Below are 21,687 nucleotides of genomic sequence, written 5' to 3' on the forward strand. Positions count from 1 at the left end.
TATCCTGCTCCAGAGTCAGAATCTCCCTTTGAACTCTAGTCCCAGAACAAGTCCCAGGACCTGAAGGGTTTTACGATCCCAAGCCTAGGGGGTAGCAGGTGTATCCTGGCTTTGAACGGGTTTCCAGTTTCCAGAAAAACTGGAGCTGAGTCCCAGTTCCATCTCCTCCAGCTAAATGACCTGGTGGGCAAACTTATCTAGGCTTCATTTTCACATCTATAAAATAAGGATCCTCACAATTTATACCTCACCTGATACCGTGAAGGTCAAATAATGTAACAAATGCGAATGGGTCTTGACCTTGGCTGCAAATAAAAGTCCCTGGGAAACATCTAAAAAATACGGATGCGCCGGGCATGGTGGCTGAAGCCTGTAATCCCAGCACTTTGGGAGGTCGAGGTGAGAGGATTGCCTGAGCTCAGGGGTTCGAGACCTGCCTGGGCAACTTGGTGAGACCTCATATCTACAATAGATAAAAAAATAAGTCGGGCATGATAGTTTTAATCCTGCAGTTCCAGCTACTTGGCAGGTTGAGGCAGAAGGATCACCAGAGCCCAGCAGGTCGAGGCTGTAGTGGCCTTGAGTGTGCCACTGCACTCCGGCCTGGGCAACAGAATGAGACTCCAACTCAAAAAAAAAAAAAAGAAAGTGTAAAAAAAAAAATTACAGATGCTGGATTGTAGCCCTCGAATAATGGCTTTTCCTCTTGGCTGTGTATTAGAGTCACTGCAGGAGATTTAAAAGTCCCAATGCCCAGGCCTCATCCCAGACCAATTAAGTTAGAATCTCTGAGGATAAAACCCAGGTGACCGGATTTTGCCAAGTCCCCCAGATGATTCCAGTGAGTACCTGAGACTGAGAACCACTGAAAAAAGTGAAAATTACTTAAAACCAGTAAGCCAAACACATGTAAAGAACCATCATCAGTATCAACTTAAAATTAAATGCAATCATATTGATGTCGAATATCTGGGCAGGGCTTTCCAATACACTCTCAAGAGTGCACAGAATAAGTCTAAAGTTTAATACAGTGAATGTACAAATTTAAGAGGAAAGTCTTTAAGGGGCAAGTTATTAGGAAACATTGTGATTAAAAAGTGCCTCTTGGCTCTGCTTGGTGGCTCAGCAATTTGGGAGGCTGAGGCGAGGGGATTGCCTGAGCCTGCAGGTTCGAGACCAGTTGGGGCAACTTGGCAAGACCACGTCTTTACAATAAATAAAAAATTAGCCGGGTGTAGTAGTGCACACCTGTAGTTCCAGCTACTTGTAAGACAAGGCAGAAGGATCGCCAGAGCCCAGCAGGTTGACGCTGGGGTGGCTGTGAGCGTGCCACCGCACTCCAGCCTGGGCGACGGAGTGAGACTCCAACTCAAAAAAACAAAAACAAAAAGAGTGCCTCTCATACGGTAACACACACACAAGTCACCTGCAGCCCTTTTCAAATGCAGACTCTTATTTTTTAATTCTTATTTTTTTATTTATTTTGAACTGGGGTCTCACTCTCTCACTCAGGCTGGAGGGCCGTGGCACGATCATGGCTCATTGCAGTCTCAAACCTGGGCTCCAGGGATCCTCTTGTCTCAGACTCTCGATTAGCTGGGTCTACAGGCATGTGCCACCACCACACTGGCCAGCTTTTTGTTTTTGTAGAGAGGAGGTTTTGTTACGTTGTCCAAGCTAGACTCGATCTCCTGGGCTCAAGCAATCCTCCTGCCTTGGCCTCTCAAATTGCTGGGATTATAGTCATGAGCCTCTGGGCCCAGCTCAAATGCAGACTCGGATTGAATAGTTCTGGGGCAAGGCCTGAGCCTCTGCATTTCTGATACATGCTCAAGTAATGTCCTTGCTATGGGTTCAAGGGTAAAAGCACAGGCTGTGGAGACAGGCAGATGGGGTTCAAGTGCTCAGCCTCCCATTTCTGAGTGGCATGACGATGCAGCAGTCAGTCTTCACTTTTTTGGTCATTAGTGAACCCCGTCCTCTCTGTCCCCACTTCTAGAAAGCGTGCCCCCCCCATACTCTGATCATGTGATTTGAACAGGCACTGCTGGGTTTCATTACCCAGCTCTTCCCAGTCAAGTTGAATCGTCATTGTTCCTGGGCCGAATTGGCCCAGTAAGATGCCTCCCTGGGTAGGCGGGAGCCAAGGGCGTCCACCAGGGGCTGTGGGGGAAGCGAGGTGAAACACTGCTCGTGGGCATCCGAGGGGACTGGGGAGCAGAAGGATTCAGGGTAGAGAGAAACAGATAAAGCAGCTTTGGAGTCCCTGCTCCCGGGAGCTCCTTGCAAAGAGCTGTGTTCCTGCCCTCCCTGTGTTACATAAACCATGAGAAAAATTCCCCTTTTTGTCTGAGTCAGTTTGAGCTGGGTTTCTTTCAGTGCAGTGGGGGAAAAGGGCCCAGAGAAATACTGCCATCGTTTGAACCTTTTTCCCCTCCCAACCTCGCATTGAAATGGGATCCCCATCGTTGAAGGTGGGGTCTGATCTTCAACGCTGGGGTGAGTTCTGGCTCTATTAGTTCCACCCCAAGAGCCTGGCACTCTCTCTCTCTCCCTCTTGCTCTCTTTCTCGCTCTCTCTCTCTCTCTCTCTCTCTCTCTCTCTCTCTCTCTCTCTGCCCATCTCTTTGTCTCTCTGGCTCCCTTTGTCTCTGTCTCATTTTCTGTCCCTCTGTTTCTCTATCTCTCTCTGCCTCTCTGTCTTTCTCTCTGTTTCTCTCTCTCTCTCTCCTCCCCGTCCTCTCTCTCTCTGTGTGTCTCTCTATCTGTCTGTCTGTCACTGTCTCACTCTGTCTCTCTGCCTCTCTCTCTCTCTCTCCCTCCCTTTCTCTCTCTCTCCTCTCCCTCCCCTGTCTCTCTCTCTTCCTCCCTCACCATATCTCTGCACATATGGGTCTCTCTCCCCTTCCTCCACGAGTGGAAGCAGCCCGAGGCCCTCACCAGAAGCAGATGCTGATCCCGTGCTTCTTGTACAGCCTGCAGAACTGTGAGCCAGTTAAACCTCTTTGCTTTATCAGTTACAGCTTTGGGTATTCCTTTATAGCAACACAGATGGACTCAGCCAAATGCCCTAGTTTTTCTGTGCTTTAGTTAACTCACCTAGGAGACAAAATGAACAGTGGGGCATCCATCATAAGTTTGTTATGGAGATGAAATTGGATGATACACACAAGGCACTCAGCACAGTGCTTGACCTTAAGTAGGCGTTCCCGCTGTGAACCTCCGGGGCCAGTCAGAGGCTTGTGTCTATTTCAGACCATGAGCTGGTATCCAGAGAATCGTCCGCCATGAAGGCGTTGAAGTCCTGGTTCAAGTTTGAACTGGTCTGACCTCTTAAAGTCCACCAGGTGCTGAGGCCATACATCCCCAGTCTAGTTCAGACACAATGACTTACACATGAATAGCACAAACTCACCAGGCCACACTCCCCATTTCACTGACCCAAGGTCAGGTAGGCCAAGTTCATGCCAAGACTTACAGGCAGCTGTAAGACTGAGGGATGGATTGGGAGCTGGGTTTTCCCTTGACCTTTCCCGGAATTCACTTGGTCTAAACCTACCTTCCAGGAACTACATATGTCTGCAGGCTCTGGGATTTCACTGATAGTTGTTACATCCAGCGTGCCTTTCTTAAGAATCCCCAAATCCCCCTTCATACAAATGCCCCACCTTGACCACCCATGTATACTTGAGGTCCAATAGTTGATGTCCTGTGTATGCTGTCCGATATTGTTGTATACTTGAGATCTTGCAACGTCTTAAAGGGGCTCAAACAGGGCAGCCTGACACTACTCGACGTAGAGTCTGCTCTCATTTCAACTCAACCCATAAGGATGGTGCTCCGAGCATATGTGAAGCCAGCGGTTCGGGGATCCTCCCTCCCTCTTTGCCTCTCGGCAGCCACGTGGCGTGAAGCTTACGAAACGAAAGACAATCTCAGCAGTGTGGGATGTCGCATTTTTCAGCGGCACCGGGAGTTATCAGCAGAGTGTGGGGTGCCTGTCGCAATGCTGGAAATGCGGAGGTAGGAACCTAGGATCTGACGCCCAGAGAGAGAACATCATCAGCATGCCAGGTGTAGAAGCAGCAACCTATGACTAGAGCTTGATCTCAATCCCGGGCTCGTGATAGGAGTTGGAGATGATGCCTTTCAGAGAGTCGTAGTAGTTTAGCTAGAAATATAAAAGTGGGAAAACACTAATTAATAATGAGGTCACCCACCAGGTCGCCAGAGCCTGTAACAACGTCTCAATCATTCTTTCCAAACACATTTCAGGAGGGAGAGAGGAACCACTTATTTGAAAGACAGGAACGTTTCAAAAAAGCATACATCTGTGTGGGCAGACGTGCGTAGGTGGCCCTGCAGAGTGTGGAGTGGGTGACAGTCTCTTCCCGTTACGCTCGCTCGAGGCTAATGCCAGAACAGACAATTCCTAGGGATTCTGTCTGACAGACTGTGCTAAAGCTTCTAGTGCCTATTTTAGAATTTTCTGAGAAAATCTGAATGCTGCCTGCATAGCTGCAGGGGTTTTACAGAGAAAACAATTTATCCTTCCCTGGAAATCATTTTCCAGTAGGAAGCTGTGCTGAGAATCACACTGGGAGGAGCATAAGCTTCTCTTCCTCCCTATCTTTGAAGATTGAGAGCTGGACTTTGAAACAGAAGTGCAGGGCTGGGGGAACCAGGACTTTGGACCAGGGAATCAGGTGCCAGGGACAAGCTTCGTTGAGGTTGGGGGCCACCTTCTTCCTGGCGGAAGTCCCTATTTGGACTATGAGCATGTCAATTGGATAAAGCCATAACAGTATTGGAAGAGCAACACGTTAGCTGCAAAGGTTGAGGCACTTGTCACTTAGTCACCGCAGGCACAATGCTAGGCTGGGAGACTGCAAAAAAGAGAACCTTGGGTTCTAACCCTCATGGGGTTCGGCCCAACCAGAGATGCAAGGGAACAGGAAGAGGAAAGATAAGTCTGAAGCAAAAGGACAACATGGCCAGGCGCAGTGGCTCAAGCCTATAATCCCAGCACTTTGGGAGGCCGAGGCAAGAGGATTGCCTGAGCCCATGGGTTCGAGATCAGTCTGGGCAACATGGTGAGACCTTGTCTCTACAATAAATAAATAAATCTGCTGGGCGTGGTAGTGCGTGCCAGTAGTGCTGGCTACTTGGAAGGCTGATGCAGAAGGATCACCAGAGCCCAGCAGGTCGAATCTGTGGTGACCAGGAGCGAGCCACTGCACTCCAGTCTGGGTGACAGAGTGAGACTCCAACTCAAAAAAAAAAATTAAAAAAAAATTGAATAACAAACAGGACTGAAGGGCCAGAGGGTCATCTACAGAGCAGGTTATTGCAAACTCCTGGAACTATCCCGCACCTTGTCTCTGCTGGAGAGAGCTCTCCCGGGCTGCTCATCTGGCAATCTCCTTAGGGAGCAAGGTCATGAACACACGGCTGCGGTGTGGAGCAGAGCAGGAGAGCAGGCCTGAGAACTCTCCCGTTGCACGACTCCTCTCTGCAAGGTCCATTTCTACACTGCCCAGGCCAACACCCAGCTTTATTTTCTCCCTGAGATGTTTCTCCACCCCTGCCCTCCACTTGGAGTCACACGTTGAGTGGCACTGGTCCTGCAGCTTGGTCTTGTTCCTTCCACCTTCTGAGGCACAAAGGGCTGATGAGGGTAAGGCAGAGGAGGGTGGCTGTCTGGGAGAGTGGAGTCTGGAACTGGGAATTCAGGGGGACAGAATGTCCACATGCAATGGGAACCATGTTGCTGTTAGGTTGAGTGAAAGAAACCAGGTCCGAAAGGCCATATATGAGGGGGGATCCCCACCTCCAAAATGGAATTTATCTACAAAAAATTGTGTATTTATTCTTACATGTTTAAACTTCAGTCACCTTCAAAGCACTCTCTGTTTGAGGCAATACACCTTTTGAGACACTTTTTCCTCTGCTCAGAACAGTTTTTGAACTTGTCCATTTTGATGTCTTTTAGTGCTTTTGCTTTTTTTTTTTTAACCTCTTCTACATTGGCAGAAACATTTCCCTCTGAGGACTTTTTTTATCCGGGGAAACAAAAAAGGAATCACTTGGGACGAGATCGGGTGAATAGGGAGGGTGGAACATGGGGTTTGTGTCATTTTTGGCAAAAGAAAACCACAAAAACTGCTGAACACTAAGTGTGGCGTAGGCAGGTGCATTGTCATGGTGGAAGAACCAGTCACCTGTCTGGGAAGTGTTCTTCCGCAAATTGTGGTGCAACATTCTCAAAACTTCCAGATAAAAAACTTTGGTTGACCGATTTTGACTGATTAAATCTGAGGAACAAATTCTGAGTGTACTACAAGGGGCTTGCCCTCCAAAAGAAAATTCTGTTTGTTTTTGTTCCCTTCTAGTATGGGAGGATTCCATTCACAGTAAATGGACCACAAAAGACAAATCTATAGGGAAACAAAATAGATTAGTGGTTTCTTGGAGTTGTGGGTGGGGACGGGCAGAAAGGATCTACCTACCTCCAAAGTCCAAAGAAGCTGAGAGGCCCAAGAAAGCGTCTGACATATTCAATGTCTCAGAGGGAAACATTTTATAGGGATTTACATATAGAAGTCATGTCTGTGTCTCCAGCGACAGTGAGACAGGATGGTGGATGCCAATACCATTACTCCCCAGGCCCAGGGGTTTTATACCATAGGGAAGAGGTAATTGAAAAGGGGTGAGTAGGACCATTGAAGAGCAATGACATTGAGGTTGTTTGACTTACAGGCAGGATTTACAGCAAGTACCTGCTTCGTACAAAGAACAATAGATAAATGGGAATCTAAGAGACCTTCCCGGAACTGGGGTTAATCAGAAGCCAGCATGGCGGACAAGCATCCAAGATAGAGTCACTTTGGTTTCCACATAGGGGTGATGGAAATGTTCAAAACTTGGATTATGGTGATATTTATGCAACTCATTACATTTTCTCACAACCAACAAACTGTACACTCAAATGGGTAAATGTCATGATATGTGAATTATACCTCAATAACACTGAAGAAGAAAAAGAATCTTACCCCAACCACCCTCGAGAATCACATCGTATTATTACGTATGCCGTTTGGTCAGATTACTGACTTCTTTTTGTATCTAGTTTTTGTATTTCACATTTCCGTTCTATTGCAAGGGTTTTGCTTTCTTTTTGTATTTGAAACTTTGTTGGTTTTTATCTTTTTGACAAATGCTATCTTCTCGGCCCAATTTTTCTTCCCTTTTAATTTGCCTTTTCACATATCAAATAAGTTTGCTGGTTTTCCTGTTTTGTTTTATTTTCTCGTTTCACTCCATAATATTTCCTGCCACTCTTTTCTTGCATAAGACTTTATAATTAAGAATCTTCTCTACCTGCCTGAGGCCTGATATGTTTAGAAAGAGGTAACAGGCGTGCGCCCAAACCTGACTTCCCTGTTGGCCGCTCTCGTCGTGTGGATTCTGGGACCCTTCCTCTCCCTCTTGTTCCTCGGTACGGTGTGTCCATTCTGCGTTTGGTTTCTGGTCTCTTTTAACATGAGGGACGCTGTCTTGCTCTGTTATGTACTCAAGAATGACCCGTTTAGCTTCTCAGAGCCAGGACACATCTTAAGGAGTCGATCTCATGTCCATAATCACATTATTGGTCCTAAGACTCTCTGGCCATTCGAGTTGGCTCTTACTCCTACAAGATGAATGAAAACCCATCTGCTGTCTTCAGACCCTGGGGTGAGGACCCCTACCCAAACCAACACCACCAGGAAGTTAACATTGATCTATTTTGCTAGCTTCTAGAAACCAGATATTTATCATGTTTTATACAATTCTGTGTATTTCATGGAACATTTATTTTTATTTGTTTTCATCTAGGTTTATGAGGTGATCTCAGGACCAGTGGTGACTTATTAAAGAAGATATACTGTTCTTATTTATGTGGTTGTTCAGATGATATGCCCAGAAAGGAGAGAGAAAGGACAGGATGGCAAATTCTGATTTACTTTTATTTTTTCTTACCTGAGTAACTCAGTCTCCCTGTATTTTCCAATGGATATAATTTATATTTGGAGAAGTAGTAACATTGTTATTATAATTATTTTTTGAGTTTGAGTCTCACTCCATCACCCAGGCTAGAGTGCAGTGCCACGCTCATGGCCACCCCAGTGTTGACCTGCTGGACTCTGGTGATCCTTCTGCCTCAGTCTTCCAAGTAGCCGGAACTAAAGGTGGTGCACCACCATGCCTGGCTAAGTTTTTATTTATTGAAGAGACGAGGTCTTGCCAAGTTGCCTGGGCTGGTCTCGAACGTGTGGGCTCAGGCAATCCACTCGCCTCGGCCTCCCAAAGTGCTGGGATTACAGGCTGAGCCACTGAGCCCGGCCAGTAACATTGTTAATGCTAGTGTTTGGCATGTTCTCAACTTTGGGCATCTTCTTCCAAGTTCTAAGAAGAAAACCGTAAAAATCTCAAAAAATAGCCAGGTGCAGTGGTTCATGCCTGCAATCCCAGCACTTGGGGAGGCCGAGGCAAGAAGATTACTTGAACCTAGAGTTGAAGACTAGCCTAGGTAACATAGATATTGTCTCTACAAAAAACAAAAAAAAGTATCCAGGTGTGGTGGCAGGTGCCTGTAGTCCCAGCTACTCAAGAGGCCAAGGTGGGAGGATGGCTTGAGCCCAAGAAGTGAATCCTAAGTGTGCCACTGCACTCCAGCCTGGGTGACAGAGTGAGCCCTGACTTAAAAAAAAAAAAAGATAAGATTGACTGTCCCTCCCACATTCTGCTCATTCCAGCCAGGAGCTTTTTCTCGGGTTATCTTTTGGGTCACTTCCTCTGCCTTCTCCTTCACTTGTATAAACACTTTCCATTCTTGGAGACCTTACAGAATTGTCCAGGGAGCCTCTCTGATTACATCAGATCATTTGAGCTCTCCCTCCTCTAAACTCCGGAAGAGTGGGGTGTGGAGCTGCCATGTTTGATGTGTGCGGCTCTTGTTTTCTGGTGAGATGCGTGCAACCTGAAGGCAAGGAGGCTTCATCTAGAGACCTGTGGGGCCTGGTAGGGAACAAGGACTCAATGCACTGACTCGGTAAGGGCTCCAAGGGCCACCCGTGTGTGTTCCAGTCATTTGGAAGGACATAATGGACTTTTGAAGTCAGTCCCACAAGGAAGTGGGCCTTGCTGGCGGCCACCATGCATGAAGGCAGCTGGAGACATCAGTGACCTCACATGTTATAAAAGCTCTTGAATAATTGATGAATTCAACCGAGTGTGGTGAGGCGGGCTTGCTTCCCCCCCACCTCAGCTGAGATAAGAACAAAGCAGTTGGTGCAACTAGGAATGATTAACTGTGGAGGACATCGCGGTTGTCTACCCAACAAGCATTCACCGGCTTCTTTCAAAACCAGGACAGAGATCCCTTCATTTCAGGAGCCTCATGTGACCCAGTTCTGGCTAATAAAATAAAGGAAAATCAGCAGAGGAGCTCTGGGAAATTTTTGCTCTCTAATAAAATGTGAAATTAGTGTGAGATAGTCTCTCTCTCTCTCTCTCTTTCTCTCTCTCTCTCTCTCTCTCTCTCTCTCTCTCTCTCTCTCTCTCTGTCTGTGTGTGTGTGTGTGTGTTTCCTCTTCCTTGGATGGCTCTTCTCTTCTGATTTCAAACACAGTTGAGATGTCTGGAATCATTGTCACCATAGTGAGCCAATGAGGCCACAAGCTGAAGGTCAAAAAGTCAACATGCTAAGGATGGTGAAATGATAGGATGGAGAAGGAAGGCTCCTGATAACAGTTTTAGTAAGCTGAACCAATGCCAGCAACCACCTATATCCTGATATTTTTGTTAAAGAAAGACAAGCCCCTTTATTCTTTGTACATCATTTTTTTCTGCTATTAATAACAGCAAATATGTATTAAGTTCTTACTACATGTCAAGTGCTATTCCAAGCACGTTATACATGTTTACCCATTAACTCTTCACCATAACCCTACAAGATACGTATTATTATCACTCTCTTTTCAAGGAGGAGGAAACTGAGATACAGAAAGATGAAGAACTTGCCAAAGTTAGCAAGTAGCAGGGTCAGATTAGAACTCAGGCAGCCTGGACTGCAGCGCAAAGCATTCTCAATGGGTAGACTCACTGTACACAATGGCCTATAATTGATGCTCTCATGATTTAACAAACCACAGAACTGTGTGGGACTGTAAGGGATCCTTCCAGATGACATGAAAACATTAGGGAATGGTGATCTGTATAGGCAAGATGCTTTTCTGCATTTAATCAGCAATTATGGAAGTACATTGGCTTCCTCAAAGCAATCCCAATATTGGAATTTTTTCCTCATAATTGGTTTTCCATGTTATTAGGAATCTCATAATGAAGTTCTCTACCTCTGCACTTTTTAAGTGCCAGCCCAGCAGTATACCATTTTGTTTAAATTGTTCATTGCTTTTGACTACTTTTTTTTTTGAGAAGAGGTCTCCCTATGCTGCCCAGGCTGGTCTTGAACTCCTGGACTCAAGCAATCCTCTCACCTCAGTCTCCCAAAGTGCTGGGATTACAGGCGTGAGCCACCGTGCCTGGTTGACTGCTTTTTAAGTAAGTTTGTACGTCTCAATTCACTCCAACGTTATTTCTCCAGAATCTTCTGCAAATAGTGCTCCTATCAGACCAACTGAAGACACTCTTGGTTCCTAAGCTGACAACCACTCACACCCATTCCTGGTTTGCTGTCCCCCATACTGAACTTTCCTGCCTCGTGGAGGAGTGAGGGAGGGTCTGCATGAGGATTCACTTTCTCTCCAGATGACCTTCCTGCTAGGCTTCCTCACGTCTCAGAGTTGCCTTTCTATCAGGCCCCTCCTTCCTGGTGAAGTTCCTCGCTGCCAAGCTTTCTTGAACTGTCCACACAAGCCCCTGGATCCTCTACCGACCCAGCCAGAGTCCAGAAACTCAGTGAACTGGGTAGATATTGGCATTCACGGGCTCTCCCCCTTGTCTTGTTTCAGCTTTCAGATGACAGGGCCTCCGAAACAAACGCTGACTAGTTGACAACCTCCATTTTACCTGCGGGATTGTCCTCTTAAGATTTATTGTGCAAAGTTACTTGGCTTCCATAACAATGCCCTGCAATGTCTGATCTCCCGCTGGTTAAATGAAACATCTCTTTTTAGAAACCAATTTTTAAGAAGCAATTTATAAAAAGTTTGGTATTGTTACTTTAGGAAGTGTCTGTTCAACAATGGAGCAGGTAATAATTATGTCTCCTCAGTCTGCTCCTTCCTTGGTGGTACTTTGAGAATCTTTAAACTTACTTTTATTTTTGGTCAATTAATCTTCTCCATTTACATTTCCCTCAGATAAATTTTTTTCTGACCCTCTTCCACCAACCTGTCCTTCATAATATCATTCACCATTTATGTTGCCTTTCTTTGGAAATGTTTAATTTCTTTTTTTTTTTTTTTATGTTGGAGTCTCATTCCGTTGCCCAGGCTAGAATGCAGTGGCACACACACGGCCACCCCAGTGTCAACCTGCTGGGCTCCCATGGTCCTTCCTCCTTAGCCTTCCAAGTAGCCAGAACTGCAGGTGTATGCTACCACGTCCGGTTAATTTTTATTTATTTATTTATTTATTGTAGAGATGAGGTCTCGCCAAGTTCCCTGGGTGGGGGGGCGGTCAGGCAATCCACTCGCCTCAGCCTCCCGAAGTGCTCGGATGACAGACTGAGCCACCGAGCCCGGCTGGATACATTTAATTTCTAAGAAGAAATTTATGAGACAGACACTGGGACAGAAGTGAAAACCCAGCAAAGTTTATAAATGTAGTGAGATTAAAAAGATGGTGGTGCTGATTGTTACCAGGAGAAGGGGTGCCCCTTCCTCTGTGGGACACCTGGTCAATGTCGATGACCCAGTTCTTGTGTTCAAGTTTGGAAAGAATTTCATTAACAGACACACAGAGCAGGGGTACCGAGGGGTGGTCTTTTCCTAGAGATGGCTGGTCTTAGGGTTGGGTTACTATTACTCCTCCCTCGTGGGCGGGGGAGTGAATTTCAGGCCTTATAAAGTCGTACTGGTACGGTCATGGCGTCAGGTGTATGATGGGAGTGGGAGGTTCCCCAGGGTAATTTTATGCTAATCATATTATAATGAAGGCAAAAGTAGGTTGTGGTTATCTTAGGCTAACCTTGGCTATTGGTGCGTGTGCTCTGGGGGTTTTCTAAGTTAGTTCCTGCCATGGTGGTCGACTTCTAACCATAAGCATCCTGGATAAATGGACTATGATGCTGCTGGTTTATCTGATGAGAGTCTAGCAGTTAGGTAGGTGTGAAGCTTCCGATACCTAGGTCACCTTGCTTTCGTGCATGGTTTTGCACCAGCAAACATCAACTGCAGACATCAACGGGCTTGGAACCTTCTTACAGCCTTAAGGATTTCCTAGTCTAACGTGTCTGTCAATGATCAGACTGGGTAGAATGGTAGATCTCGGAATTCATGGGCTCTCCCCCATTGTCTAGTTTCAGCTTTCAGATGACAGGGCATCCGAAACAAATGCTGACTACTTGATCTGAAACATGCATTCATTTTTCAAGAGATAACATTCTAGGAAAGGCCTTTAAGCTCCTTGGGGTTACTGTGTGGAAATGTGGATTTGTCTCATGTGTGAATTAATCAATGAAGAGAAAGTCTCCAAAATAAAAACTGGATTATAATTTATTTTTCATTCTGATATTCGTTTCTGTTTTCTGTATTATCCACCAGGAGATCCTTAATTTAGACAAGACTCATAACCTAGCAGGCTCAAAGCAGATAGATTTCCTTGGAGACGTGTGATGCAAGCTGGTCTTCTCTTTTGAGGGAGAGATTTGAAAAGTCTTTCTTTTATCAGTTTTTTCATCTACTGTGACACTGGTTTGGTGAGAGGCCAACAGACGTTCTCCATGGTGCTAGCTTGGCAAATTTGTGTCATCAGCCAATTGTTCGCCTTGAACTTCATCTTTCAGTTTGTCAAAAAATGATGTAATACTTGTCCAAGAACTAGCATGAATCCTTGAGGAAGCAGTCTGGAGGGGGATGTCGCTGTGACTAGGGTCTCGAGTCCTTGCCCTGGCCAGGTCCTCGAGAAGTGGTACAGAGCTCTGTGCGTGGTCTAAGAACCCACTCCCCTGCCCTGCAAAGGCAGAGATGTCTAGAAGCCCCAGCTTCTTGTCTATGGAAGGCCTTTGCCAAGTGAGACTCTTGCCCCTGGCAGATGCACTGGGCAACTGTTCCATTGTGTGTGTGTGTTGGGGGGAGGAATTGTTCCTTTCAGGATAAAGCTCTAACAAGTTCATTCCTGAAACTGTTATTACCAGAACATCTTCTTTTTCATTTTCCCCTTAAATATATATTTTGCATTATATATAATAATATATAATATATGCATTATATATATATATTTATACAAATATATAATGATTTTAAGTGCCAATGTTGGCATAGCTGAGAGACATAGCTAATCTCCTGGATGTCAACATTGGCACTTAAAATTATTTTAACCAACTAGAATAAAGATGCAAAAAAATCAATAAAAAATTTTAGTAAGAATGAAAGCCCTGGATTTAGTTTCAAAAGAGCAATTTATAAGCAAAGAATATTATATATTCTTGCATTGTATATTTTGAGCAAACGAGCGAACACCTCTACACAAAGTGAAGTGAATAATCCTAGATGACTCCACCCTGGGGGGATGTTTGTAGTGGGCTGTTCCCAGTTGTGCCCTATTCAACAGTCTTATCTAGACCTTGAAAGAATACATAGATGCAATGTTTAATTTATGGATGACACAAAGTTGAGAGACATAGCTAATCTCCTGGATGTCAACCTCGGCACTTAAAATTATTTTAACCAACTAGAATAAAATAAAATAAAATAAAATAAAATAAAATAAAATAAAATTTAGCAAGAATGAGAGCCCTAGATTTACATTCAAAAGATCAATTTACAGCAAAGAATGAGAAATACTTGGCTTGAATGTGGGCAGTGATAGGCCAGCGTACGGGCATAGTGGCATGTGCCTGTAGTCTTAGCTACTTGGGAGGGTAAGGTAGGAGGATCACCCTATCTCAGGAGTTTGAGTTCAGCCTGGACAACATAGTGAGACCTTTATTTGAGATAACTCAAATAAAAAAACAAGAAACAGAAAGTGGTGGACAAGGCATTGGTGGTGCCTGTGGTGTCCAGTCTTGAGCAGTTGGGGCACTGTTGAACAGAGTCTGCCATCTTGAAATGAGGTCACATGAAGGAAGCTAGAAATAGTCACCTGGGAGAAGGGAAAACTTACTAGTTATTTTCAAACACTTGAAAACTGGAATATTTTGGAAATGACATTTTGTTTTCATTTTCCTTTCTGAAAAAATTGTTTTGATTTTTTATTGAAGTTATATGCACTTGCGTAAACAGTCAAACATTTCTGTGAGTTTGAGAAGCTTGACTCTTGTCTCCATTTCAATCCCCAAAGCCCTCCACACTCCCTTCTTTCAGTTGATTATTTCGGTGTTTCTTTCACCTATCTCAATAATGTGCATGTATTATCATTTATTCTTGGTTTTCACATATTTGGGTATTGTGTTTTGACTCCCTACTTTCGCTTGCTTTCTGTGTGCTGAGTATTCTTCGCCAAATGTCTAAATCTCCTCCGAAGACATCCGACCCCGGCAGTTTTGTCTTCGGCAGTACTCTGGCTGCCCTGGGTCTGGCACACAGCTATCACTTTGGGTCTTCCTTTGCTCTCCTACTTTGTTTTATCTCCCGTTTCATGGTTCTTCCTCTTTTCAATTTTCTCCCTCCTTTTCTAGAGAAAATCCTTCTCTATAAGTTTTTGAAACCTGGAATCTTTAAAAATATTTTTATTCTACCCTTATATTTCAATATTAATTTATCTGGGTATAAAATACAACATTGCAAGGGATTTTCTTTCATATTTCTGAAGGAATTTCTCCATTGACTTATAGCTTCCAGGCTTGCTGTGAAGTCAAAATCCATTATGATTTTAATCCTGGGCATGGTGACCACATTTTGAAAAGACTACCTTATGAGGAAGGTACTCCCTCTTCCCGGAAGGATCCAGCCACTTTGGAATGTCCATTGCTCAGGGATGAGTCAGAGAAGATTTTCCTTCTACTGAATAACAAGTTAGATAGGATGCCTATCTACCTGGGACCTTCACACTCCCAAAGTGTAATTCTCCCAAATTGCTGGGATGACAGGCTGAGTCACCGAGCCCAGCTAAAGCAGGACTTAAGTTATATTGGTCAATGGGCAAATAAAATGCCATTTATAGTCAACTCTCCAGTGACAGACATCATGAGCAATTGATGTGTATATATCTTTACAAGTAGTTACCTGCACACAGCCCTTCAGTGATTTCTTCGGTAACAGATAAGTTGATGTCTTATTAACTTAGTTTTTGAGCATTTCTTGATGCTTAATGGATTACAAACTAAAAATAAAATCTCTTGAATTCAGGATCCAATTAAAGAATCATCATTCATCTGCTCACCATTCATCCATATTTCCATTATCCATCCATCCATCCATCCATCCATCCATCCATCCATCCATCCATCCATTCATCCATCCATCCTTCCAAGGTCTAGGAGGGATTCAGATGTAAAATCTCTAGTTCTTAGGCTAGGAATTCCTAGTCTAGTGAGAGAGATGGATTGTGGACAGAGCATTCTGGTTCAGGGCTATAACCACTGAGGTATGCTCGAGACTGTATGGAGGATGCATAGTATGGAGAGGAGAAGGTAGGCCTTCCTGAGGGAAAGATGCTCCGTAGAGGCTCAGGAAGGCATCTCGGTCAGGTAGAGGAAGCCATTCATACAGATGTGTGGGGCCGTGAGAAAAGGTAATGCTTTTCAGAAGCCCACCTGCTTTAAAACATGAGGGTCACCGGGGGTACGAAGACACCATCAGGGGATGAACTGAGAAAAATAAGCACGGCCTCAATCCTGAAATGTTGCGTGAGTCACATTGAAGGATGTTGATTTCATCTGAAATCTACGGGGAGTCACTGAAGGATACTGAGCAGGAGAGAGGCATCACCACCTCTCATAATCTTCTCTGCTACTCCCTGGGCTAAGTCACCATCATCTTTAGAACAGTCAATCATTCAACACAGAAGTCAGAGAAAATCACCTACAGCTTAAAAACCTGACCCCCTGAGCTCTCTGGTCTCACACCCTCTACTCTCACCCCATACCTGTTCCTTCCCAGCCACCCCAACTGGCTTCTGGTTCCTCTAACGTCCAGGAATGTTCTACTTTAGGGCTCATCTCTGGCTCTTCTCTTGCAAGAAATACTCTTCCCCAGACCCCCCTGGGGCTCACTCCCTCACCTCCTTTGATCACATACCAATCTCCCAATGACAGCTGTGCTGCCTGCCCTTTTGAATAATGCATGCATATGGCATTCCTGATCCCCTTGCCCTGCTTTATTTTTTCACAGCACTTGTTGCCTTCAAAACCGTCATATAATTGATCACGTTTATTGTCTTTCTCCTCCCCTAGCCTGTAACCCCATGACGGTCGAGGTCTGTTTTGTTCACTGATGTACTCCAAGCTTCTAGAACAAAAGTATCATGCATGGCCGATGTTCAATTGATGTTTGCTGAATGAACACACAATTAGATTCTTTTTTTTTTTTTTTTTTCAAAAATTGCCCAATGAAAATTTGAAAAGCGATGCGAAAGGATTTGAAATTGGACCTGGGGAAGTTAGAAGTTTGTGCTGTGATGATGCTGGAAGATTGACTGAGGCAGTGACCGTGGAGAGGAAGAGGAAGGCACTGGCTGGAGTCAGAGGAGACAGAATTGTCAGGACTTGGTGGGCAATGGACAGCAAGGATGATGGTGGGTTCCACAGGATCATAATGGAGCACGTCTAGAAATTTGATATGTGGCACTTGAAGTTGACATTGCAGATCAAGTGGGGGAGATGACTGGCAGCCATGCTGCAGGTGTTGTGGCCCTATCCAATAAATTGGCTGCTGATGTCCCTTGACCCCTGGCAGTGTCCCTTGACTGCCCATATTCCTCCCTTGTGCTATTGTGATTAATGTTCAGGTCCCAATTATCAGTGGGAACATGTGAAATTCGGTTCTTTGTTTCTGTGTTAGATCATTAAAAATGATTGTCTCCAGTTCCATCCAATTTGCTGGGAAGTCCATGGTTTTGTCCTTATTTACTGCTGCATAATACTCCACTGTGTATATGTACATTTTCTCCATTGAAAGTAGACAGGATAAAAACTTTTCTAAATGATGGTTCTAATATAACCAAAGTGGCCTCTTTTCCACCTATAGCACAGGAACACTTGATTTTCTATATAATATCGGGGGTGCCAAAAATGTATACACATTTCCCAGGCAGAGGCTGGGAAAAGGGGAGTATTTAATTTCTATAACCAGGTTACAGGGAGACGAACTTTGCCAAAAAAAAACTCCAAACAGCCGGGCTCAGTGGCTCAGCCTGTAATCTCAGCATTTTGGGAGGCCGAGGTGAGTGAATTGCCTGAACCCACGGGTTTGAGACCCGCCTGGGCAACTTGGCGAAACCTCATCTCTACAATAAATCAAAATTTAGCTGGGCGTGGTAGCGCGCACCTGTAGTTCCAGCTACTTGGAAGGCTGAGGCGGAAGGATCACCGGAGCCCAGCAGGTCGAGGCTGTGGTGGCCAGGAACAGCCACTGTACTCCAGTCTGAGTGACAGAGTGAGACTCCAACTCAAAAAAAAAAAAACAACACCAAAACCCAAACAAACAAACAAAAAAACTCCACTCCAAGCAACACAAATTCATTTCAGTATTTACACCCCAAATTTATAGCCCTTCACACACCCCGAGTTTGAAGTCAACCTGCAGTTTTAGCATGACTTAAGATTTACATGAACAATTTTTGATATGTGACCACTGCCATTACACAAAGTCATCTGGCCTGGCTGACATTTTAGATAACATTTCGAAATTTACTATATGTTCTTTTACAGTTTTTCTTTAGAGGAAGGGGCAGCTGCAACATTTAAAAGGAAAGGAAAGTCACAGCGTCTAAAATAATAACTTTAAGTTATTTTAAGACATAATTGTCACAACCTCCTGTTCCCAAAGCCCTGGTCCATTACAGTCTGATGTCCTGGTATTCATAGATGGAGAGGAGGTGGGTAATGCCCACACCAGGCTTTCAGACATACTCCTGTTGACCTTAAATCACTGTCCTAATCATTAGGTAGTCTAACTTGCTGGCTGTTTCTTCTTCAGCACCTGCAATGGCTTCCTAAATAAAACTGGCTTTTTATCCCAGATGATGATGGGAAAGGTCAAAACCAGAGTTTTTAAACACTTTAATGTATTTTTAAAATATTCTGAAATTTTAGGCTGATTCTATTTTTCTCTTAATAACTTATTTTACCATTCTGGTCATTATGCTACATAGGCAGCCTACCTTAGTTTTCATAGTGTATGGATATCATACAATTTTACATGTAGTTATTTAATCGGCATATTTGTTTTAAATGTTTGCTTTTTTTGTATTTAAAATTTAAATCACAAGGCATTGGTTCTCTAAAAAAATAATTTTGAGGAACAAATTTTATTTTGTTACAGAAAAAATACTTGCTTTTACTATCTTAAGAATGTAACTCAATGAATTTTTACACACGAAATGGTCATTTTAATGTACAGGTGTATTATTTTTATTCTGAGAAATATTGTTTTGTAATTTCATAACTCTGTGGTGTTTGATTAATGCATACAATAGTCAAACTAATTGCAGATATCTGAAACTTGTGTTTTCTTTTAAAAAAATCTGTTGATGCAAAGAGTGACAGAAACATTTATTTCCAGTATTTCATATTTTTTTCAAATGTGAAGGTCTGTCTGTTTTTTGTATGGATTTTCTTCAGAATATTAATATTAAAATATGGATATTCCATACACATAATATTTTACAACAATATTGCATGAGTATTAAAATAACATTTCTGTTTTGTTTTAAAACAAATGTAAAATTATGGACAATTCTGTGTAGGCTGCAACCTTTGTCACTATAAAATGACTCAACATTGTCTATTTGAGTGGTTATGCTTTGAATTTACTTTTATTTGATATCTATTTTGCATTGCAGCTACTATTATATTATGTTTGCATTTATTGAATGTATCTTTTCTTTTTTTTTTTTAAAGTTGGAGTCTCACTGTGTCACCCATAGTGGAGTGCAGGGGCTGCTCCCAGCCACCGCAGCCTCGACCTGCTGGGCTCTGGTGATCCTTCCGCTTCAGCCTTCCAAGTAGCTGGAACTACAGGCACGTGCTACCATGCCCGGCTCATTTTTTATTTATTGTAGAGATGAGGTCTCACCAAGTTGCCCAGGCGGGTCTCGAACCCGCGGGCTCAGGCAATCCACTCACCTCAGCCTCCCAAGGCGCGGGATTAATAAAGCTGGCCAGTTGGGCAAGGCTGTGCTAGAGAAGGAGAAGGGGTGGGGCAAAAGGAAAGATGTACATTTTAAAATTTAAGTGGCTTTCACATTTAGCCCAACTTAGCCAAAATTTGCTCCCCCAAATATACAAGTTTTTAAAACTTTCTATTTTCCTACTTTTTTACTTTATCTGATGATAAAGATGTGGGATGCAAGTCAGGATTAGGTACGTAAGTGGTCTACATGCAGGTGAAGTTTGGGCCTCCGACTGGTCCTCACTTCCCCTGGTTTAGGACCAGGTACCCTTAGTGATGTTACATGTCCCCCGAGCCCTGGCGGCATCCCGCGACTGCCGATCCCTCTCTTGTGCTATTGTGATTAATGTTCAGGTCCCACTTTGTTTCTGTGATAGGTCATTAGGAATGATTGTTTCCAATCCTGTCCAATTTGCTGAGAAGTGCATGATTTTGTCCTTCTTTATGGCTGCATAATACTCCATTGTGTATATGTACCACATTTTCTCCATTGAAAGTAGACTGGATAAAAACTTTCTAAATGATTGTCCTAATATAACCAAAGTGGCCTCTTTCCCATCTATAACACAGGGATATTTGATTTTCTGTATAATACTGGGGTGCCAAAAAATTCTATACACATTTTAAGAGATGTTATCTATGTATTACTTTTCTTTCTTCTTCTTCTTCTTCTTCTTTTTTTTTTGAGTAGGAGTCTCACTGTCACCCAGGCTGGAGTGCAGTAGCACACTCATGGCCACTGCAGCCTTGACCTGCTAGGCTCAGGTGATCCTTCCACCTCAGCCTTCCACGTAGCTCCAACTACAGGTACACATCACCACACCCAGCTAATTTGTTGATTTATTGTAGAGATAAGGTCTTGCCAATTTGCCCAGGCTGGTCTTGAACCCATAGTCTCAGGTAATTCTCTTGCCTCGACCTCCCAAAGTGCTGGGTTTACAGGTGTGAGTCACCACAGCTGGTCAACTTACTTTTCAAAGTACTTTCCAGAAGTGTCTGGATGCTGATGGTAACCACTTTGAGCACCTCTTGCAATTGCAGAAGTCAAATGGTATACATTGAGTAGTATAATTATTTTTTCGAGTTGGAGTCTCACTCTGTCATCCAGACTGGAGTGCAATGGCATGCTCCCAGCCACTGCAACCTCGAGCTGCTGGGCTCCGGTGATCCTTCCTCCTCACCCTTCCAAGTAGCTGGAACTACAGGTGTGTGCTACCATACCTGGCTAATCTTTGATATAGTGTAGAGACGAGGTCTTGCCAAGTTGCCCGGGTGGATCTCGAACTCACTGGCTCAGGCAATCCAGTCTCCTCGGCCTCACAAAGTGCTGGGATTATGGCTGAGCCACCAAGCCTGGCTGAGTATTACAATTTTAAGTAGTTTTTTCCTTTATTAAAATGTGTATATATATTTTTGACTCCCTCTGTTTACATATAAATACCTATATATATATATAACTAGGTTTGTGTGAGTACACTCTATGATGTTTCCACAATGGTGAAATCACCCAGATTTCAGGCTGAGAACGAGGCTGTTCTCAGAACGTAACCCCATTGATAAGTGACACATTGCTGTCCCTGGATATGGGATGTGAGCCGCTAGGGTGACTTGGCTGATGTGGGCACCGAGACGGATGGTGGTACATTCACAAGGTTCTCAGGGGAGAGAAGAGACACTAATTTTGCTGGATGGCAAAGCCATACTGAGCCTAGTTTCAGACACGCTACCCTCCAATTCTCTCAGGACACTGAGTGGATGCAGATTGTCTTTACATATTTCATCTGTGCATGTTGATGTCATGATTTATTCCTTCTCCTCCCTCGGCAGTCACTCACCTACACATACAATTTACCTTGAATATTCACCAAAATACAAATAACCAGTGACAGCAATTTCCTGCTTGTCTTAGAGTCATTGGCCTTCCTTCTGGTCTTAGTTGAGGCTTCTAGAAAACCACTGTATCAAGTCAAACCCAAACACCTTCACCCATTGTCTGTTTTGCACTGTCGTCCTGAGAGGGCATCTCCATCCCATAACGCTGACAGATGCTGTCTATTAAATGATGCCATCTTCAGGTAGCTTACCTCAGACAGGACCAAACCCACTGCAATTGGATTCATAGGGAAACCATCAGTTTTTTTTGTTTTTTTTTTGAGTTGGAGTCTCACTCTGTCGCCCAGACTGGAGTGCAG

This window comes from Carlito syrichta, unplaced genomic scaffold (assembly GCF_000164805.1).
Source record: "Carlito syrichta isolate Samal-C Ts95f unplaced genomic scaffold, Tarsius_syrichta-2.0.1 Scaffold302553, whole genome shotgun sequence".
Taxonomy (NCBI): Eukaryota; Metazoa; Chordata; class Mammalia; order Primates; family Tarsiidae; genus Carlito; species Carlito syrichta.